Source organism: Ctenopharyngodon idella, chromosome 15, assembly GCF_019924925.1.
Source record: "Ctenopharyngodon idella isolate HZGC_01 chromosome 15, HZGC01, whole genome shotgun sequence".
Taxonomy (NCBI): Eukaryota; Metazoa; Chordata; class Actinopteri; order Cypriniformes; family Xenocyprididae; genus Ctenopharyngodon; species Ctenopharyngodon idella.
In genome coordinates this window covers 7,006,208-7,028,767 of record NC_067234.1, presented here as the reverse complement: position 1 = coordinate 7,028,767, position 22,560 = coordinate 7,006,208, and the positions used below count along the sequence as shown (strand labels likewise).

General features: G+C 35.7%; 1 protein-coding gene across 1 annotated transcript in view; it reads left to right on the top strand.

Annotated features, from left to right (window-relative positions):
• Positions 1-22,560, top strand: part of LOC127496199 (LHFPL tetraspan subfamily member 6 protein) — a 113,711-nt gene that overhangs the window by 5,193 nt on the left and 85,958 nt on the right. The window lies entirely within an intron of this gene.

Genomic DNA, 22,560 nt, shown 5'->3' with positions numbered 1-22,560 from the left:
AAATATGACCATTTCATGTTCTTGAGAGGTTTTGTGAGATTTACTCTATAACAGCTTTACAAACATGTGTGTTTGAAAATGTTTAAAGCTGTTTTATACTGTAAAGCCGATATAAGTATTTGATATAGATATTTGAAATAATAACATAAAGGTCATAAGTTTGTGATGGGTGAACAATAATATAGCCATCATAAGTATTCAAACTACCATTCAAAATTTTGGGGTTGGTAAGATTTTTGAAAGAAATCTCTTCTGCTCACTAAGACATTTATTTGATCAAAAATACAGTAATATTGTGAAATATTATTACAATTTAAAATAAAATAAAATAAAAGTTTTATAAATGAATCTACTTTAAAATATGATTTATTCCTGTGAAGTTTTAGCATCATTACTCCAGTCTTCAGTGTCACATGATCCTTCAGATCCTTCTGATCTAATATGCTGATTTGCTGCTTAAGAAACATTTATTATTATTATCGATGTTGAAAACAGTTGTGCTGCATCCTTGTTGAATAAAATTATTAATTTCTTGGGGTCAATAAGAAAGATCTTACTGACCCCAAACTTTTGAATGGTAGTATATATTCTACATACAGACTTAAAGGGATAGTTGACCCCAAAATGAAAAGTATCCTATAATTTATTCACCCTCAAGCCATCTTAGGTGTCTATGACTATCTTCTTTCAGACAAACACAATCAGAGTTATATTAAAAAATATCCTGGCTCTTCCAAGCTTTATAATGGCAGGGAATGGCCCGATTTTGAAGCCCAAAAAAATGCATCCATCCATCATAAAAGTATTTCATACGGCTCCACACAGGGGTTAATAAAGGCCTTCTGAAGCAAAGAGATGGGTTTTTGTAAGAAAAATATCCATATTTAAATCTTTATAAACTAAAATAACTAGCTTCTATCAAACATCCGTACACAAGTCGACTAATGGCAGAAGAGTGACCACTGACACGACACATGACGTGTTGACGAACGCAGAAGGGCAGAGGATAGAGCAAAACAAAACACCAGTCACAAATTGGAAGTTTAAAATGAGAATTTTTAAAGAGAAATGTCAGAAGATTTTGATATAAAAGAAGAGGAGCTTGAGTTTGTTGCCCAGCCCTGTTTGTTTGAACCGTGAGAGGCGTCTACTCTACTCTCGCCTACTCTTACGCCATGCATCACGTTAGATGTTACGCTTCTGCCTTAAGTCGACTTGCGTATGGATGTTTGATAGAAGCTAGTTATTTTAGTTTATAAAGTTTTAAATACGTATATTTTTCTTACAAAAACCCATCGCTTCGCTTTAAGGCCTTTATTAACCCCCTGGAACCGTATGGATTACTTTTATGATGGATGGATGCACTTTTTTGGGCTTCAAAATTGTGAGTGCCATTCACTACCATTATAAAGCTTTAATATAACGCTGATTGAGTTCGTCTGAAAGAAGATAGTCATATATACCTAGGATGGCTTGAGGGTGAGTAAATCATGGGAGAATTTTCACTTTTGGGTGAACTATCCCTTTAAGGCTAATTGATTTATAAATTCACTTTATGCGTGCGTTATAATGTTTCCAAAGTTATGCGATTAAAATATCCATGCTAAGGTCTGTCAGGTGTAGACTAGAGACTGACAGAAGAGCACATGGCACACAGAAACAAACAAAAAGCCATATGCAAAATGCACGGTGCTCACACAAACATGAGTGTCAGGATCCTGTCACCAAACTAAGAACAAGACCAATCAAGGTGACAGGACCCAAACAATATATCAGGATCATTATTGATTGATACTGATGTAATTTTCTCACAATGAATGATCTGAAATGACTCCTATTCATATGAGGTCATTGAGTACAAGGCCCTTTTTCTTTGTCTCTAGTGAACATTGATTCCAGCCAGTGTAATTCAGGGTGCCTTTGCCTCAGCGAGGAGAGAGGGAAGGGAAACTGATTGAGTTTAGACTGGAAACTGGGGTCTGTAATTCCAAATTCAGTTTGTTTAGTTCTCGCCTGCAAGGTGCCTTTTATTTGCTGCTCTGATAGTCTTGAGGGCTTTTGGCACACGACAGATAAGGTGAAACAAATACTGCGTGGGGCGTCTTAGAATGAAGTTTTCTTTGTACTGCAGGGGCTCAAAGTATTGAAAATTCTAGTCAGACTCTTGGACTCCTGATGTTTGAAAATGCTTTATCCTCATTAACTCAACCCATTTGTCTCTATTGTGTCACCCGAAGTGACAATAGCTTATCTTCATTCTCATTAGCTTAGTATATGTGCAAACTCACATTACCAACTGCTAATTGCACATTTTTAAATACAACATGAAATTGAAATGGAGCCTTTTTATGTTAATGCACATTCTTGGATTATTGTGTGCAATTTATCATAATGTTTGTCAAAAATGCAGTAACTTCCTCTGCCTCTTAAATGATTTTACTTTCCTTGAAGCTCAAACAGTAAAGTATGGCAAAGGGTTAAGGGTAAAGTAAGGGCTTTCATTAACATTTATGCTTATGGCAGAGGCTTTTATCCAAAACAACTTACACGGCATTCAAGGTATACGTTTTATCAGTTCATACATTCCCTGGGAATCGAACCCATAACCTTGGTGCTGCTAGTGCCAATCACCTGCTTCCTTTCTGTTATAATGGCCTCTTTTCACTATAAATTCCTTTGCTGATGGACATAATCAGTTTTGCTACATTTTTGTCTTGTTGGATATCCTGTTTCAATTGGAAATACATCAAGAAAGTAAAAATTAAGTTATACCAATAAAACATTTTACAGTTTGTTCTGAAGTTCTAACATTCGGGAATATAAGCTTTTCTGTTACAATATACGTAGTTTAGTTAATTTTTTTTTTTTTTTTTTTATTATGTTGAACCAACAAGTTCAGCAGATGAGCCGAATTAATGTATTTTGAATTCAAATAGGCAGACAAAAAAAATTGTTTTGCGGTTCAGTCCCACTCACCCTTTTAAATTTATGTTAAAGTGAACAATTTGCATAAAACTTATTGATATAACTTTAATAATCTACATTTCTTAGTTATTCATTTTAATTATAATAAAGGAGTAAATGTATTAAAGGGGAACTATTATGCAAAATTCATTTTTATAAGGTGTTTGAACACATGATGTGTGTCCGCAGTGAATAAGACCAGCTAGCCTGTAATGGTAAAAATCCACTCATTATTTTTTTTTTTATAATTCCCATAAATCAAAAGCAGTCTCTTCAAACAAGCTGATTCAGATTCTCCCCTATGATCACATCATCGAGTCTCCATAGACTCCCGGCATCTGAGTCACTGAGGACATTGTGGTTAAATTTTATTTTCGAAGGAAATGTCTTATACGTTTGTGCCAATCATTTTGCGCCTGACTGCTTCACAAACGAGGGTCTTTTCAATGCTGGATTTTCACTAAGGTTGATTCTGAAACATATAAGGCTGAACACCGCTACTGAAAGTTTCTGATATTTTCAGTTCGTGAGATTGCCCTGTTTTGTTGTTGTCGATGTTCTGGCAATCTGTCCTACACTGGTATACTGGAGCATGAGCTCTTGAAGCTTTGCCTTCTTCTTGAAAGGGGGCCAGGAGCATCAGCTTATTTGCATTTAAAGGTTTTTGCTCACCCCCCAAAAGTGGCAATAACATTCTAAAAAAAATTATCTGTGGAGTATTTTGAGCTAAAACTTCATACTTCACACTCTGGGGACATCAGAGACTTATTTTACATCTTGTAAAAAGGGGCATAATAGGTCCCCTCAGAAAAGCCATTCAAAATACTGTCTTCATTTTTCTTTGAGCAACTTTTTTTTTCTTTTTCTTTTTTGCATTCATGTGCTGTCCTCGTGTATAAATCCTTACAGGTTTGCCCTCATAATTATTGTGACATTAGATTGGCCCCAAAGCCAACAGTGTCAGGGTAGATTTCACCTGATCTCCAGTCAGCTACACAGGTGCATCATTGTGTGTTCATGGCAGACAGCTGAGGTGTCCACTGTCGCTTCTAACTAGCAGACAGAGGCATTTGACTTAAGAGAGCCAGACACAAGGAGGTTACAGAACTGCAGGGCTGCTGAACGCATCACTTCCTGTCATGTTGCCCATAGCACTGCCTTCATCACACCGAGTGGTGTAGTACCTCAAGGCTGATGTAAGCAAGCATCATACCCCTTATCAGCAGTTTTTCACTCACAATCAATGGAAACTGACAATTAGTTGTATCATGAAACTGACGTTCTGTCAAATGAACTGACATTGTGTTTGTGTTGGTCTGTAGAGAACAGAAGTCAGGCTGAGTAGCCATTTTGAATGTCTCTATTCCAGTATTCATATACACTACAATTCTAGTTGTTTATATAATACTTTTTTCATTAAGGATGCATTAAATTGATATAACATTATCTATTTCAAAACAATGCTGTCCTTTTGAACTTTCTGTTCATTAAAGATCCTTTTTTTGTAAGTGTTATTACTTCTGTTATCCAAAAACATTATTACCATGGTATTTAGATGGTAATGCAAGGTACTTTTGAGTATACTATGATGTCCAAAAATATACAGTAGCATTACCATGGTTTTCTTACCTTGGTAAATGTTAAAAAAAAACCATAGTATTTGCATTTAGATGGTAACAGTTCCACCACAGTTTTATCATAATAAAACTATGTTGAATTACTATGGTATTTACTTGGTAAAAGCTACTTAATAGAGAACAGTATTTTACAATGTCCATGTTACTATAGTATTAACAGTAAATTATGCATAATTACAAGCAACTAACCCTAATCCTAACCCTTTAAGACGTTCATGTTAATTAATATTAGTCAGTACTTATTAACACCATAACAAAGACACCTTCAAATAAAGTGTAACCTAACTGTAATGTCACTAAAAAAGGTACTATGATACTAAAAAGTATCATAGTACCATGTTTTTGGGGGGATATGTACCATTGTAGCATCATATCATATTCTTGAACGTGCCTTGGAGGACCATGTTAATACCATGGTATATGAATTTCAGCACAATATTTATCAAAGTACAGTAGTATTACCATATGATACCATCACTGTACTATGGTACTGCTACTTTACTTTATGTCCAGAAACTATGATATTACATATTGAAAAGGTAATAAATGGTGCTTAATGAGATACCATGGCATTACCATGTCCAAAAAAATAAAACAAAATAAAAAAATAAAAATAAACACAGTATTACCATGCTACTGTCACGTAAGTGTAAATAGGACAATGTGGTCATCATTTCAGGTTTATCAAACAATTTGTAATGAGTTCTAGGAAGTTAATAGAGCATTGGAGAGCAGCAGCTGAACTTTTGACATTGAACTAGCCGCATGAGTTGAAGCGTGGTGTTAAATTGAAGTATGTGGGACTGAACAAGAGTGAATGAGAGACGTGAAAAGCACCAGACAGGGGTTAAGCGAAAAACGAGCGACCGAGAGAGAGGGACACGAACAGTACCCTGATGTTAAATCACTGGACCGCGGCTGTCCTTGCCAACTGAGTACCTTTCATTTGTATTGTGGTGTGTTAATGAGTGCTGTCTGGCAGCGAGGGCTCTAAGCAGCGGGGCTTTGGCAAAGACAGCACCTCCCTGCGGCTCACATTGATTCATCCGATGCCCATTTTACTGATAATGAGTTTGATAAGCCCTTTATGTGTCTCCAAAAGCATCTTTGATTAGAGCCATCCTCTTGCCCTTTTGTTCAAAAGTCTATCTTTGTTCTTTCAGAGATGGATGATGTTTCCCTTTGTGATGTGAAGTACTGGAAAACCGGTTTAATCTCTTCTATAATAATTCAAAGGTTCCTTGTCATGGGCAAGTTGGTCAGAAATGCATCAAGGATATTTTATAAATTGAAAATGCATATGAATTATGAGGGACTGGGAGCGCCACTTTTATAGTACACTCAATAATTCAAAAATGCTCGAATGAATTACTTTTAATAATGTAAATATACAGTACCTGTCAAAAGTTTGGAAACACTACAATTTGTTAATGTTTTTGAAAGAAGTCTTTTATACTCACCAAGGCACCAAGCAGCAAAAACTGTTTGAACATCGATAATAATGTTAAAAAAACTGTAATGTTTCCAAACTTTTGACAGGTACTGTATTTAGTATTTTGTACATATTTAGTACTTTTATTTTAGTACTTAAATTTAAACTAGCAGGTATTAAAGTACTAAAATAGAAGTACTAAAACTGAAAATATATTAAAACTAAATAGAAATAATAGAAAAAACTAAACAAAAGCATACAATAAAATTGGCAACATGGAAACTAAAATGAAACTGAAAATTAAAAAAATAAAAGCTAATTAAAATTATTAATACGTACTTTTACATATTAATACATATTAATAATATTTAGTATATAAATAATACTAAAATAACACTGTTCCAAACCCTTATGTTATTTTATTTGTAAAACACAAAAGATAGACTTTTAGAAGTCTTTATGGAGCTTTTTATAATCAGATCATAGTGAAAAATGCCTTAAAAAAACAATTTATATAATTACATTGTGGGATGAATAGACCAAAATTTTAGTCATTATTTACTGACAATCTTCCCCTTTGGTGAACTCAGGAATTGCTCTGACTGGATAATTGAGCCTGTTAACTGAACTCTACCGGTTCCGATTCCATCTTATTAATGAACTGGATCAACTGGTTCATCAATTTAACAGTGAATATGACTTAATAAATAATAAATCTATCAAATCACTCAAAGCGCTTAGGATTCAGTCAGAAGTTAATGGGTCGTTTACATGTGATCAATTATCCAAAGTTTATATATAAATATATATATATATATATATATATATATATAATATATATATATATATAATATGCAAATGTGATTTCTATACATTTCTATTTTTGAATTAATTCTTTTTCTCTATTCAAAATATGGTCTTCCTTAATAATGTCCCTGGATTACAAATGTAGCAGCATGTGTCCTTTTGCACAGGATAAAGATAAACAGGCACGGATAATTGCATTGTTTGTGTGTGTTAATGTGTGTTTGTTTGTGTGTATGTGTTTGCCAGCTGGAATTGAACCAATAAAACCTAATGGAAAACCTCCTCAGTCAAACTAATGGACATATTATTCAGGCGCTGTAGTGGATTTAAATTCATTTTAGTTTCAGTTCAGCTGCATATCACTAAGGGAAAGGTATTACCATGCTTATTGGACAAGTACATTTGAAGTAGCATGTAAATATTAGGGATCAGAGAATAGGTTCTTCCTGCTTTGGTGTGGATTGTGTCCTTTTGGCTAAAAGACCGTAGACAGGCTGATGAGACATTGGAAGAATTGCTCATCATGAGCGAATTGTCCATGAAAGTACAGAAATTATCCTATTTTTCCCTTTCATCTTTAAACTTTTGGATTATAGATTTATCTGTCTGTCAGACATCCCCCTTTAACATGTCCTTGTTCGCCATGCTGAAAACAGCAAGTGATTCATTGGTAGTTGCTTTTATGTTTCAAACTGTGATGAATTGATGACCGTATACTGTTTGAATGGGGCCGAGTAACTTACATTGAATAGTTGATTTGTTTTGGAGCAGTCAAAATACACTGAGTCATATCCGAATAAAAGCTTTCTGCTGTGATGGGGGATGTTATTGCCCTTTCTTTAAATTGAAAAAAAGCTTGTTGTGTGGAAGTTTGAATTCACATAGTCAGTTCTGAAAAGAACATTATTGCTTTGTTTAGACTTCCATTTATAGAACTTTGGCACAATAAAAATGAAAATAAAAAAGAACTAAACGTTTTGGACCCTGTAGTGTGGAGCCCTGCACATGACATGCAGACAAATATATATCGTGGCCACAATTTACTTAAGCTATATGTTTTCCTTGTTTTATGTAAATCGTGCACATGATATAATTTGTTCCCTAGATTTAGTAAATCGTAGCCACATTGCACTAATTCATTCCCTCACTTTGATTTAAAGAGTTAGTTCACCCAAAAATGAAAATGATGTCATTAATTACTCACCATCACTCACCCGCAAGACCTTCGTTCATCTTCGGAACACAAATTAAGATACTTCTGATAAAATCTGATGACTCAGTGAGGCCTCTATAGACAGCAATGCCACCAAACATCTCAAGATCTATAAAGCTACTAAAAACATATTTAAAACAGTTCATGTGACTACAGTGGTTCAACCTTAATATTATAAAGCGACGAGAATACTTTTTTTGTGCCAAAAAAACTAAATAACGACTTTATTCAACAATATCTAGTGATGCCCAATTTCAAAACACTGCTTCTGAGCTTTACGAATCTTTTGTTTTTAATCAGTTATTCGGATCTCCTATCAAATGGCTAAACTGCTGAAATCACGTGACTTTGGCGCTCTGAACAACTGATTCGATTCGTAAAGCTCCGAAGCAGTGTTTTGAAATTGGCCATCACTAGATATTGTTGAAAAGTCGTTATTTTGTTTTTTTGGCGCACAAAAAGTATTCTCGTCGCTTTATAATATTAAGGTAGTAATAAATGACTATTTTCATTTTTGGGTGAACTAACCCTTTAACTGAAACTAGTGAATGAATTATTATAATAGCCTGGTTTCCATTGTAGTTTTGCGAAATATTCCTTTTCTTTGAATTTCCTTGAAAAACCACCTCATGTGAGCGTAAAAAAATTCTGCAATATATGGGAGTTTTTGCGAAATTGGTGTATTTTTAATTCACAATTTCAATTTGTGCAATTTGAAGGGTAATGGAAACGCAGACAAAGAGTATAGAACCCAAGAGGCGAAACTCTGATGCTTTTTGGGTAACAGCCATTTTGGGGTGAAAATGCCAACTGGACAATAGAATCCATCACATCTTACGCCCCCAAAATCTGCAAATCTCACAGCCAAATCAGAAACGCAATAGAAATTTTCTCAAATTCAGTAAATTTTATGACACCTACAGTAAATGTTGTATTGTCTTAACCTATATATGTTTTATGTGATCAGTTGTGGAATCCAACTATTACACATCTGAGGTAACGTAGTTAGCCTACTTTATTGAGTATTTTCATTTTATGCAACTTTACATATTTACTATTAATAGTAAATTAATAAATTAATAATTAATAAGATCATCATGTTTGTAGCGTGATCCAGGGGATTAAAACATATATAGGCAGACCTAGTGGAGTAATATAGTAATAGTAAATTACTCCACTAGGTCTGCAATACGTTTTAACCACCTGGATTAAGCTACAAACATGATCTTATAGTACATGATGCATTGCTGTGTCTGTTATCCCATAATTGCCACTTTTGGACACAGTGACTGTGTTTTTTTTTTTTTTGGTTTACATAGTCTTGCTTTAACGGACATAAATATAAGACAACACTGCAAAAACACTTTCTGTCAAGCTGTTATATTCTGTTATATATTTATTGTCCAACATTCCCAATTTTTCTGATGCATGTCCTTAATTTAATTTCATATGTTGGTATTAATTCAGTGCTTATAATGCTAATACTTGAACTTCAAAGAATTTTAACCCAAACTGACTGGGTTTGTAAAGAGCAAAGGTTTTGTGAAAAAAGTGCAAGACTTAAACACAAAGTCTGTAAAATAAACTGTTAAAAGGATTTGATGATCACTAGCGATAGTATTTTATTCTGTGTTGTCATCATTCAGGTTGGATTTTAGCTTTAATGTAGTATGTTTTTGTTTTGTTTTTTTTAACAAAGCAGCTGATATTGCCATAGAAACTAGTGGACTGCTGAGTCGCTTTCACTCCAAAATGGCGGAAGTGTAGGGCTGCTGCTGGGCGCCGGTGTTGCAATGGAACTTTTTATTAAGTTTCGCCTTTTGTCAATGTATATTCTTTGACGCAGCTAATGTAGCCACAATTTAGTAAAGTGAGGGAACAAATTATTGTATTGTGCGCACGATTTTTTTTAAAATGAGGGAACAAATTATTATATTGTGTGCACAATTTACATAAAACGAGAGAACATAAAACATGCTGACGTATTAGTTGTGGGAACTACTATGGGCTGTTAAGCAAAACACGATTTTTGTGGTGAATTACAAGTAACGCAAGTTGCGTAATCTGTTTACTTTTTTCATGTTGTCACAATCACCCACTGGAATGCCCTTGATAGCCACCTCAGGGCGCTCCACCCCAGACTATAAGTCATTCCCTTACGAACTACATTTCCCAGGACTCACTGTCTGGTCTCATTATCCCTGATTGTATTCAGCTGTGTCTCATTATCTAATTATCTCTGGTTTTGACCTTTTGCTTGTTTTGGATTACATCTTTGGATTGCCCTTTAATAAACTACTGCGTTTGGATTCTCAGCCTTTGCGTCTCCAGGCAGTTTGTAACACAAGTACCTAAACTAACGCATTACTTTTGTTACAGTTACTTTGTTTTCCCATTTATTGACTGACAGCTCTCCCATCGTTATATTGAGAGAAATCATGAATAAGTGCAGAGGTGTTGTGTTCACTGTGTGAACATGATGGTTATTGTAGTTCTAGACTAAATGTAAGCATTTACTCATCTCACATGTGCAAAAACAGATTCAATATTCCACAAAATGAATAAAAAAAAAAAATGCAAACTCAGAATATTACGCAAATTTGCAATAATTAAACGTTAAATAAAACAAATATACTTTATGTATTTAATCTTACTTTATTAACCAGTGTCTTTGCTGCTGATCTTAGATGAATCAATTCAACCATACTAATAAGCAAAAATGACTTTAGATGAACATCACATTTGTTTAATTTTTTGTTTTCTTTAATATATTTTAAAATGTAATTTATTGCTGTGATCAAAGCTGAATTTTCTTTACTCCAGTCTTCAGTGTCACATGATCCTTCAGAAATCATTCTAATATGATGATTTGCTGCTCAAGAAACATTTATTATCAATGTTGAAAACAGTTGTACTGCTTAATATTGTTGTGTAAAACTGTAATACATCAGGATTATTTGATGAAAAGAAAGTTAAAAAGAACAGCATTTATTTGAAATAGAAATATTTTACAACATTATAAATGCATTTACTGTCATTTTTGATCAATTTAATGCATCCTTGTTGAATAAAAGTATTCATTTCTTTAAACTGACACATTATTGTAAGATTATTGGCTGATAACCAGTATAATGCACCAATATACTGTATCGTACATTTTAAGGATAAAAACTTTTTGTCTTTTGACTTATTTTATTATATTTTAAACATTGACACATGCAAATGTTTTCTGAAAGAGAGTTTGTTGAAGGTTTGACATGATGGGCAGCTGGTCTTGTGTGATTCCTCCTCTTCATTTGCGCTTGACTGTGTGCTGTTTGTCGTTTACTAGCTCTCTTTCTTTCCCTTTCTGTCCTTCTAAACTTTTCAATTACCCATGTTCAGGAGGTCTTATCTCTCTGCGACCTGATCTCCAGCCCTCTATTTCAGCTCTCTTTAACCTCTTTCACTCACAGCTCTGTCACCCGTGGGGTAGTCGAGCAGCCCTAGAGAGAACGAGAGAATAAAATAGAAGCAGAGGAAACGAGAGCTTGCAAAAGCATAGAGAGAGAGAAACACGGCTCACAGTGGAATGTCCAGCTTAAGCAAAGATTTATTTCAGACAAACAGGAAGTCTGGCCTGCCAAAGGACAGACAGGAAATGTTATTTCAGCGCTTTGGGTTGTTAAGTCCTTGTTTTCAGCAGCACGGGGTCGAGCGCAGCACACCGCTGTACCACCTCACACTCAGCACTCCGCAAAATGAACCACGCTGACATAAGGGGATTGTTATTGCACAGCCAACCCTAAAATGAAAGGAGCAGTAGTGGGGAAAATTTGTTTCATAGCTGATTTATGGACCGTCTTTCAGCTTTCTGTTTTATGGAAGTAAACTGTACGGGTTCAAGAAAATGAGAGCCACTGAGGTGAAGGTGGATCATTAAAACAATTCAAAGCTCTTTCAGCTGATGTATAGAAGTGTTTTACTTGTAATTGATATATTTATTATGAAATCACCTTGGGCAGAAAAGCTCAGCGCCGTTGGGAATGTACTGTATTAAAGCAATAAGCAGAGACACTGCGTTACAGTGATTTTATTATACATATAGGGTGTTGTTAGGCTTGACGCGAAACAGTGACAATGATATGAATCTCAGTATTCAGTGTTGTTATTGGTAACTAAAAACTATTAAACTATTAATTTTTTTTGTTTTTGTTATTTGAAATAAAGCTTAAATACAATAAAATATAAATATTAGATGAAAAAATACGTTAAGAATACACTTCATACATACAGTGCTCAGCATAAATGAGTACACCCCCTTTGAAAAGAAACATTTTAAACAATATCTCAATGAACACAAAAACAATTTCCAAAATGTTGACAAGACTATGTTTTATATAACATCTGTTTAACTTATAATATTAACCTTACTTTCATGTTATAACTTAGAGAACAAAATTTTCCATTTTACTCAAATTAGGGTGACGCAAAAATGAGTACACCCCACTGAAAGTCTCTGGAGCAAAGCTAAATTTTAGACTACAAATGTCTAATTTAAAAAGAATTCAACCACAGGCGAGTATTCATTACACAGGTGTTCAGCAGACAGTTGACTATAAAAGGGTGTTAAAACCCCTTCCCATTTCATGCTGTCAGCAATGGCACCACATGGAAGAGAAATATGGAAGAGAAATGTCACAAGACCTGAGAAAGAAAATAATTTCTTTACATCAGAAAGGTGAAGGCTACAAGAAGATCAGCAAAGCTTTACTTATCAGTCAGAATACTGTAGCAAAAGTGGTACAAAAATGTAAAAAAGATGGAACTGCAACCATCTCACAGAGACGTCATCCACGGAAGTTAACACCTCGACAGGAGCGTCTTCTGATGGGAAACGTTGAAGAAAATCAGCATGCAAGTTCACTGCAGTTATCTAAAGAAGTAGAAAGCCAAACTGGGGTGACTATTTCCTGTGACACAATATGGCGTACACCGCAGAGGAATGGCATGCATGTGTGCCGTCCATGAAAGAAGCCTCTCCTAAAGCCCAGGCGCAAAAAAGCCCGCCTAGAGTTTGCCAGGGCCCATGCTGACAAAGATGAAGACTACTGGGACTCTATACCCTGGAGTGATGAGTCCAAGATAAATGTTTTTGGAACTGATGGCTTCAAAACTGTATGGCGTTGCAAAAAAAATGCATGGTGCCTACAGTGAAACATGGTGGTGGCAGTGTCCTTATGTGGGGCTGCATGAGTGCTGCTGGTGTCGAGGAGCTGCATTTCATTGATGGCATCATGAATTCACAGATGTACTGCTCTATACTGAAAGAGAAGATGCTACCATCACTTCGTGCCCTTGGTTGTCGTGCACTTTTTCAACATGACAATGATCCTAAACACACATCTAAGGCCACTGTTGGATTTCTGAAGAAGAACAGGGTGAAAGTGATTCAGTGGCTCCTGATCTGAACCCAATCGAACACCTATGGGGAATTCTGAAGAGACAAGTTGAGCATCACTCTCCATCCAGCATCCAGTCTCTAAAAGAGGTCATTCTTGAAGAACGGAAAAAGATAGATGTTGCAAAATGTCGCCAACGTGTTCATTCCATGCCTAGAAGACTTGGTGCTGTCATTAAAAATCATGGAGGCCAAAATAGATGTAGTAGTACTAGATGTAGTAGTTTTTGTTGTGGGGTGTACTCATTTTTGCATCACCCTAATTTGAATAAAACTGAAAAATGTGTAATCTAAGTTATATTATTAACCTTACTTTTCATGTTATAAGTCAAAGAGATGTTATATTAAACTTAGTCTTGTCAACATTTTGGAAATTGTTTTTGTGTTCATTGAGATTTTGTTTAAAATGTTACTTTTCAAAGGGGGTGTACTCACTTACGCTGAGCACTGTACAATGACTTGAATATACCTCTTTAATGATGAACATATTTTTAATGAAAAGTAATTTTCATTTATTTTTTTTTTATATAAATGAAAAATTATCAAGGTGATACAACTTTCATGATATTGTAATGAAGAAAAAACCTAATTAAAATAATGATATTTTTTTGTAAAAAAATATTCTTTTATTTTAGAAAAAAATATCTGAACAGCTGCTGCAGACAAAAACATAACAGGAATATAAAATATTTTATGACAAAGTAAGGTTAGTATCAGGTTATCAAGTAAGTATCAAGTAAGGTTAAAATATCAAGCTGTGTTTGTGATTATGATATTTATGAATTAATATTTAATTAATAATTTATAATATTGGTTTTATATATATATATATATATATATATATACAGTATCTCATAGAAGTGAGTACACCCCTCACATTTTTGTAAATATTTTATTATATCTTTTCATGTGACAACACTGAAATGACACTTTGCTACAATGTAAAGTAGTGAGTGTACAGCTTGTATAACAGTGTAAATTTGCTGTCCCCTCAAAATAACTCAACACACAGCCATTAATGTCTAAATTGCTGGCCACAAAAGTGAGTACACCCCTAAGTAAAAATGTCCAAATTGGGCCCAATTAGCCATTTTCTCTCCCCGGTGTCATGTGACTCGTTAGTGTTACAAGGTCTCAGGTGTAAATGAGGAGCAGGTGTGTTAAATTTGATGTTATCGCTCTCACTCTCTCATACTGGTCACTGGAAGTTCAACATGGCCCCTCATGGCAAAGAACTCTCGGAGGATCTGAAAAAAAGAATTTTTGCTCTACATAATGATGACGTAGGCTATAAGAAGATTGCCAAGACCCTGAAACTGAGCTGCAGCACGGTGGCCAAGGCCATACAGCGGTTTAACAGGACAGGTTCCACTCAGAACAGGCCTCGCCATGGTCGACCAAAGAAGTTGACTGCATGTGCTCAGCGTCATATCCAGAGGTTGTGTTTGGGAAATAGACGTATGAGTGCTGCCAGCATTGCTACAGAGGTTAAAGGGTTGGGGGGTCAGCCTGACAGTGCTCAGACCATACGCCGCACGCTGCATCAAATTGGTCTGCATGGCTGTCGTCCCAGAAGGAAGCCTCTTCTAAAGATGATGCACAAGAAAGCCCGCAAACAGTTTGCTGAAGACAAGCAAACTAAGGACATGGATTACTGGAACCATGTCCTGTGGTCTGATGAGACCAAGATAAACTTATTTGGTTCAGATGGTGTCAAGCGTGTGTCGCGGCAACCAGGTGTAGAGTACAAAGACAAGTGTGTCTTGCCTACAGTCAAGCATGGTGGTGGGAGTGTCATGGTCTGGGGCTGCATGAGTGCTGCCGGCACTGGGGAGCTACAGTTCATGGAGGAGTGGAAGAGGACTCCAGTGGCGAGACATTAATGGCTGTGTGTTGAGTTATTTTGAGGGGACAGCAAATTTACACTGTTATACAAGCTGTACACTCACTACTTTACATTATAGCAAAGTGTCATTTCTTCAGTGATGTCACATGAAAAGATATAAAATATTTACAAAAATGTTAGGGGTGTACTCACTTCTGTGAGATACTGTGTACGTGTATATATAAACCTTCTTCTTAGGACAACTTTGAACTTTTTTGATCCACTTCAGATGTTGACTACTGTATATTAAGACACTTACACATTTTTAAAGTAAATATATTATTACTTTTTACTTTATGATTAAACCACATAACATTTTTAGAGTCTTATAAGTAAACTTTCTTAAAAATGGTACAATAGTTTCAAAACCATATGAAACCAACCCGAGTACAGAGAGTAGATTTCAAAGAAGTTGGCACATCTGTCATATGGTTCATTTTTATGGTGCTTTTTGTAAATTTTAGGGTTTGACAGCTTCGGTCTCCATTCACTTTCATTGCATTGAAAAGAGCAGCCATTTTTGCCCTATGTTGCTCCACAATGACTCCATGTAAAATGACAGGAGCACTATGGTAACCACTGCTCTAGTGAAATACAGTCCTGTCAGCAGCCGTCCGGAGAACCCCGACAGCTCAGTCATCTGTCACTGCACAGTGAGGGAGAGGAAGACACTTCACCCACCACACTACCTCACTCAGTTTACACTCCATCTCTCTTCACTACATCCAAGCAGCAGTAGAACACGGCCGTATGTTCAAGCATACTTTACACCTTGTATTAACATCCGTTTCGGATGATGTAAAAACAAGGGGACAGTGCTAAATATAGATGATAGTCACACACACAAATGAAGATCTGCTGTGGTTCTGATGCCTGTACCAAACTGTAATGGGCAACATCGTGACTATGACTAGAAATATGACTTGAGCATTCTGTCCTTTTTATGTCGCATCTTGCGACATTGCGTCCTGTTTTTGGTTTGTTTACATGTCTTTGGTCTGTGTTGCAATCATATTTCAGTCGAACCGCACCAGAGTTCATTTGGAAGTGGACCGAGACCCATCTTTTCAGCAGCCAATTGTATGGAGCAACAGAGCAATTGCACCAGGATTCGTATTAATCGAACCAAACACGCCAAGTGTGAACACACCCTTAGAGATGTTGATGTGACCTTCTGTTATGCAACTCTAACTCCACAGGGCTGAAAGAGAGATGCCGTTTTGGGGGCAAATCTCAGTGTTGTTTGGCCAGAGCCCAGCTAGAGCTGCATTATGCTGGGGAATATACAGTTTGAATATAAAGGTTGTAGGTTCGAGTCTCAGTACTGGCAGTAAATGTAGGTGGGGGGAGCAAATGAACAGCACTCTCTTCCACTCACATTATCCATAACTGAGGTGCCCTTGAGCAAGGCACCAAACCCCCAATCACTCCCTGGGTGTCGCAGCAAAAATGGCTGCCCACTGCTCTGGATGTATGTGTGTTCAATACGCACTGCTGTGTGTGTGCACTTGGATGTGTGAAATGCAAAGCACAAATTCAGAGTATGGAACACCATACTTAGCCACATGTCACGTCACTTTTAACTAGTTTGTGGAGTTCTCAATTATGCTTAATCAAAGTGTCAACTTTGGCTTTGATGTTTCTCTTAAAATTGCTTGATGCAAATAAGACAACTGTAATTGGTATTAGAAGAATATGAGTTCATATTGAGATCTCTGACTTATTATTGCAGGCTTTTTTCTTCTTTTTTTTGAGCACAGAGTGAGACATTGTTGAGATCTCTTTTAAAACTCTAGTGGAGACACAAGCTAGATATTTTGGTCTTGGAAGCATATGTTGAGAGATACTCTATAAGGGGCCATTCACATGTCGCGTATAAAAAACTCATGGAAAATGCCTGATTGGTTGGTTCTTGTCACATGACCTGTGGTGTGCTTGCATCATTCAGAAAAGTTTTTTTTTTTTTTTTTTTTTAATACGGTGTAGACGTGCCTAAGAAAAACAAGCGCGTCACGATGCATGAGCGTCGAGACAGCATCGTTCTCTATTTGAGCACTTTTGTTGTGCATCTACATTTAAAATAACAAACTTGAACGGCCCCTTAGAGTTTATATTGGGATCTTTAAAGTTTAATTGCAGATTTTGGTGTCTTGGCAAATTTGAGCACAATATAAGATATCGTTAAGATCTCTTTAAAAACTTTAGAAATGATGTGAGACATTTTGGACTTTGAAAAATATTTGAGTTCATATTGAGATTTTTGACTTTGGTGTCTGTGCACAGTGTGAGACATTGTTGAAATGTCTTCAAAAACTCTTAAGGAGACTCATGTGAGAAATGTTCTTGGGAGAATTTGATGAGAAATATTTAAAGTTATGTCAAGATTTTCAAACGGATTTGCAAATGTTAGACGTCTATCTTGTTATCTTGCAAATGTTAGCACAGTATGAGTATTGTTAAGATCTCTTCTAAAGCTATAGAAGAGACACACGTTGCGTGTTGGAAGAATTTGTTGAGAAATATTTGAGTTCATATTGAGAACTCTGACTTATTATTGCAGACTTTGGTGTCTGAGCACAGTATAAGATATTGTTTAGACATCTAAAAAAAACTCTAGAGAAGACTCCTATGAGAATTTGGAATAATAGTTTAGAAATAGAAATATTTGAGGTCATATTGAGATCTTTTGAGAACTTTTACTTGCAGAATTCAGTGCTTTGGCTAAACTGAACACAGAATGAGACATAACTGAGATCACTTCTAAAACTCTAGAGGAGACATGCTAGATATTTTTGGTCTTAAGATAATTTGATGAAAAATAGTTCATATTGGAATTTTTGAATCATACATTTGCAGATATCTGAACCTGAGAACAGTTTGAGACATTGTTGAGATCTCTTCAAATCTTTTTCTTTATTACAAGATTTTTCTTAGAAAGAACAAATTAACGTCTTCATTTGTTCTCCATTTGAGACAATGGAGACATTCAGGAGATCTTCTATTTGATTTTGCTTTGCTGGCGGTTTGCGTGTGAGAGTGATGGATGGGGTGAGAGACATTTGAATAACTGTCTGAAAAGAAATAGAAGGAAAATCGAACTGGTCCTGATGTGCAGATAGCAGCACTTCACGTATAATAACAATGATGGTGTTAGTATTGTAGAATATAATTACATTTCAGAAAGAAATACCTGCTGACTCACTCCTGTACCTCCACATAATCACTCAGCATTGAGTGGGACGCCAGACTTATGGAACTTCACCTCGAACGGCCTGTGAAACCTCACACCTACAACAACACACTATTAAACAGGTGTTTGGAGATAACGTAGAGGAAACGGTTCAAATGTCATCCGTATTCAGAGGTTAGGGGTGGCATAAATTGCCGTCAGCTGTGTACGGAAAAAGATGTCTTAGTTGACCTTTGATGACTGAGGCTGTGAGACAGCTGGCTGAATGATAGTGAATGAAATATATGTAAATGCCTGAATATCTATAGTCAAAGAAACGGATTCCTTTGACTGTGTTTGTGTGTGTGTGTGTGTGTGTGTGTGTGTGGTGATTTATGGTCCTGTGTTCCACAAAGCACACTCATTTCCATAAATAAGTTGACAGCTCTTGAAATACCATTTTATTGGAGATCATGCATACTTGTCACCATGGTAATATAACACTGTGTAGTAGCTCTGTGTGACAGATTAAAAAGCTTCTGTGAGCTTCATCAGTGCATTAGTGACCGACCTCCATTTTAAAAACACCACAGGCACTCAAATAAATCAAAGACTTCATGACATTTTCTTTCTTGTGTTGACATATTTCCACAAAGTTGAATTTTTAAAATTACATGTTGCTTTAGTTTTTTTTTTAATTGCTATTGCTAAATTTTAGCAACTGCTTAGCAACAGCCTAGCAACCACTTACAGCAAAACCATCTGTGAGTTAGTGACAGCAACTTTATAAGTACAACTAATATTCATATTTTCTGAGGTTAAAGACGGCATGAAACAGAAGTTGCAACAGTCTTTTCTTCTCTATTAGCTATGTTTCCATCCACATATTTTTATGCGCATTTTGGGATATCGCATAAAAATAAAACACTGGATAGAAACGGCAAGATGTGGGCGTAACTTCTAAAAAATTAGTTGGATGGACTTTTTATCTGATAAGAAAACATGCGCATAAAATACGATGGAAACAAACTTACCAAATAAATTCCTCGATGCGCATCAAAAAAGTCATGTGACTTTGCGCAATGGGACGGCATAACTGGACCAACCAGCGGAGCAAAAGTCTGTTGTTAAAGTGGTTTGGTATAATTACCTCCTAGATTTGTCTTACACAGCTGTGTTCCCAAACAGCAGGCATCCACCTCCAAAAGCAAGATAACTTTATTGTTTTTTGTCTGCTCGCTCTAAGGCGCAGGTAATTTATTATGTACGAAATCATTACATACAGTGGCTACATTTTTCGTTACATTTCTTTGTGATATTTAGCGTCAGTTTATCAGGAAGTGAGGATTTTGTTCACTTCGACTCACTGGATGGAAGCAGTGCTTTATTCGCAAATGTTTTATGTGATATTTCAATTTTTAGCATACGTTAAAAGGTTAGTTCACCCAAAAATGAAAATTCTGTCATTAATTACTCACCCTTATGTCGTTCCACACCCGTAAGACCTTCGTTCATCTTTGGAACACAAATTAAGAAATTTTTGATAAAATCCGATGGCTCAGTGGGGCCTCCATTGCCAGCAAGATAATTAACACTTTCAAATGCCCAGAAAGCTACTAAAGACATATTTAAAATAGTTCATGTGACTACAGTGGTTCAACCTTAATGTTATGAAGTGATGAGAATACTTTTTGTGCACCAAAAAAACAAAATAACGATTTTATTCAACAATATCTAGTGATGGGCAATTTCAAAACACTGCTCATGAAGATTTGAAGCTATACGAATCTTTTGTTTCGAATCTGTGGTTCGAAACGTGTATCAAACTGCCAAAGTCACGTGATTTCAGTAAATGAGGCTTCGTTACGTCATAAGTGTTTCGAGACGTTTCGAAATTTCAGTGGTTCACTTGACTTTGGCAGTTTGATACGCGCTCTGAACCACTGATTCGAATCGTAAAGCTTCGAAGCTTCATGAAGCAGTGTTTTGAAATCGCCCATCACTAGATATTGTTGAATAAAGTCATTATTTGTTTTTTTTGGCACACAAAAAGTATTCTTGTTGCTTCATAACATTAAGGTTGAACCACTGTATTCACATGAACTGTTTTAAATATGTCTTTAGTAGCTTTCTGGGCACTGAAAGTGTAAATTAACTTGCTGTCAATGGAGGCCTCACTGAGCCATCGGATTTTATCAAAAATAACTTTGTGTAATAATAATTTGTGTTCCGAAGATGAATGAAGGTCTTACGGGTGTGGAACGACATGAGGGTGAGTAATTAATGACAGAAATTTCATTTTTGGGTGAACTAACCCTTTAAATTAAAGGTTAAACTTTGGATGGAAACGTGACACATATAAGAGTAAAAAGGCTTCTGGAAATATGGGGCGGGACTTGATTTTGTCCTTTGAGATTTGATTGGATGTTTGTGGTTTGGTATTGGTGGATCTCATATGAGTGACAGGTTATGCCTGTCACTCATATGTTTACCTGCCCTCACGCCAGTAAACATCAGAGTTGAGAAGAGATGAGCTGCAAGAGGGAAGGGAAGTTATTTTGACTAACATAAGAACAGCTTTATAAGGATGGACTTTCAATCATTCGTCTCTTGTTATCTGCCTTCTTTCTCTTCTCTGCTGGCTCTCTAAATCCCAATCGCTGATGGACAGCAGTTGGGTGGGCTTGTGATAATTATGGGATCTTGTTTCCATGGTAGCAGGAGGGCACAGACGTCTAGTGGGTGAGCAACAGTTGGTGTGAACAGATACTTGATCTTGTCCAGCAAACTGTCAAAGCTTACAGCCATATGACAGACTTCATCCACAACTGTACACATGTCACAATGCTGCTCTCCACTGGTTTTGCACTGTTTCAAACTCTTGTGAACTGTCTGGTGTAGACACTACATTAGCTGTCACCTACACAAAACACATAAACAATTTGAAGTACATAGTGTACTACTTCAAAAGAACCACACAAGAGAATCGACTGACACTCACAGTTGATTCCAATAGTTTTACATTATAATGTTGCTAAGCTAACAACTTGAAGCAGAAAAATACAAAGAACATACAAATATATGATTGAACTATTTTGTTTTTTAGTGATTAATGAAATATAGGCCTATTTAAATTTATTTTTAAACTAAATTTATTTTTCATTATTTTTTTCTGCCATCTTGAATGTCAGTTCATTACTAGGATTTTCAATTACATCAAGGACACTTTTTAGCAAGGTCGCAAAAAGACTTTAAAATTGTTAAAAAAAAAAAAAACTATTACAAATAAATGCAAAAATATTAAAAGCAGCACAACTGTTTTCAATATTGATAATAATAATAATAATAAATGTTTCTTGAGCAGCGAGTCAGCATATTAGAATGTTTTCTAAAGGATCATGTGACACTGAAGATTGGAGTTATGATGCTGAAAATTTAGCTTTGATCACAGGAATAAATTATTTTAAAATATATACACATTGAAATATTTCACAATTAATGCAGCTTTTCTCAGCATATAAGAAACCTCTTTCAAAAATATTAGAAAAATCTTAATGATTGCAAACTTGAACAGTAGTATATTAAAATGTTTATATGCCAACATCTTTGGTTGTTAAAAAAAAAAAAAAAAAAAAATATATATATATATATATATATATATATAATGTATGTATATTCTTCTCTTGGGATGTGAACATGCTTGTGTGTGGGCTATTGTATGTGTTTAGTATTAGTGAAAGCACAGTTTTTATAATAAACCATCTATACAGCTAATATTCCCAATACTAGATTCTGAGTTTGTGATCCTGCCCTGACCACCCACAGCAGGGAAACATGAAGATATTTAAAACTGACATCTCAAAACATGACCCATGAAGACCCATGAACTGGTAACACAAGACTTCTGGAATCCACCAGCTTATTCAAGGGCCCTTTCCATAATTTATGTGTTTACACTGGTTTGTTTATGCAGGCTGAACTTCATATATGAGTCGTTTTGCACAGAAGATCCG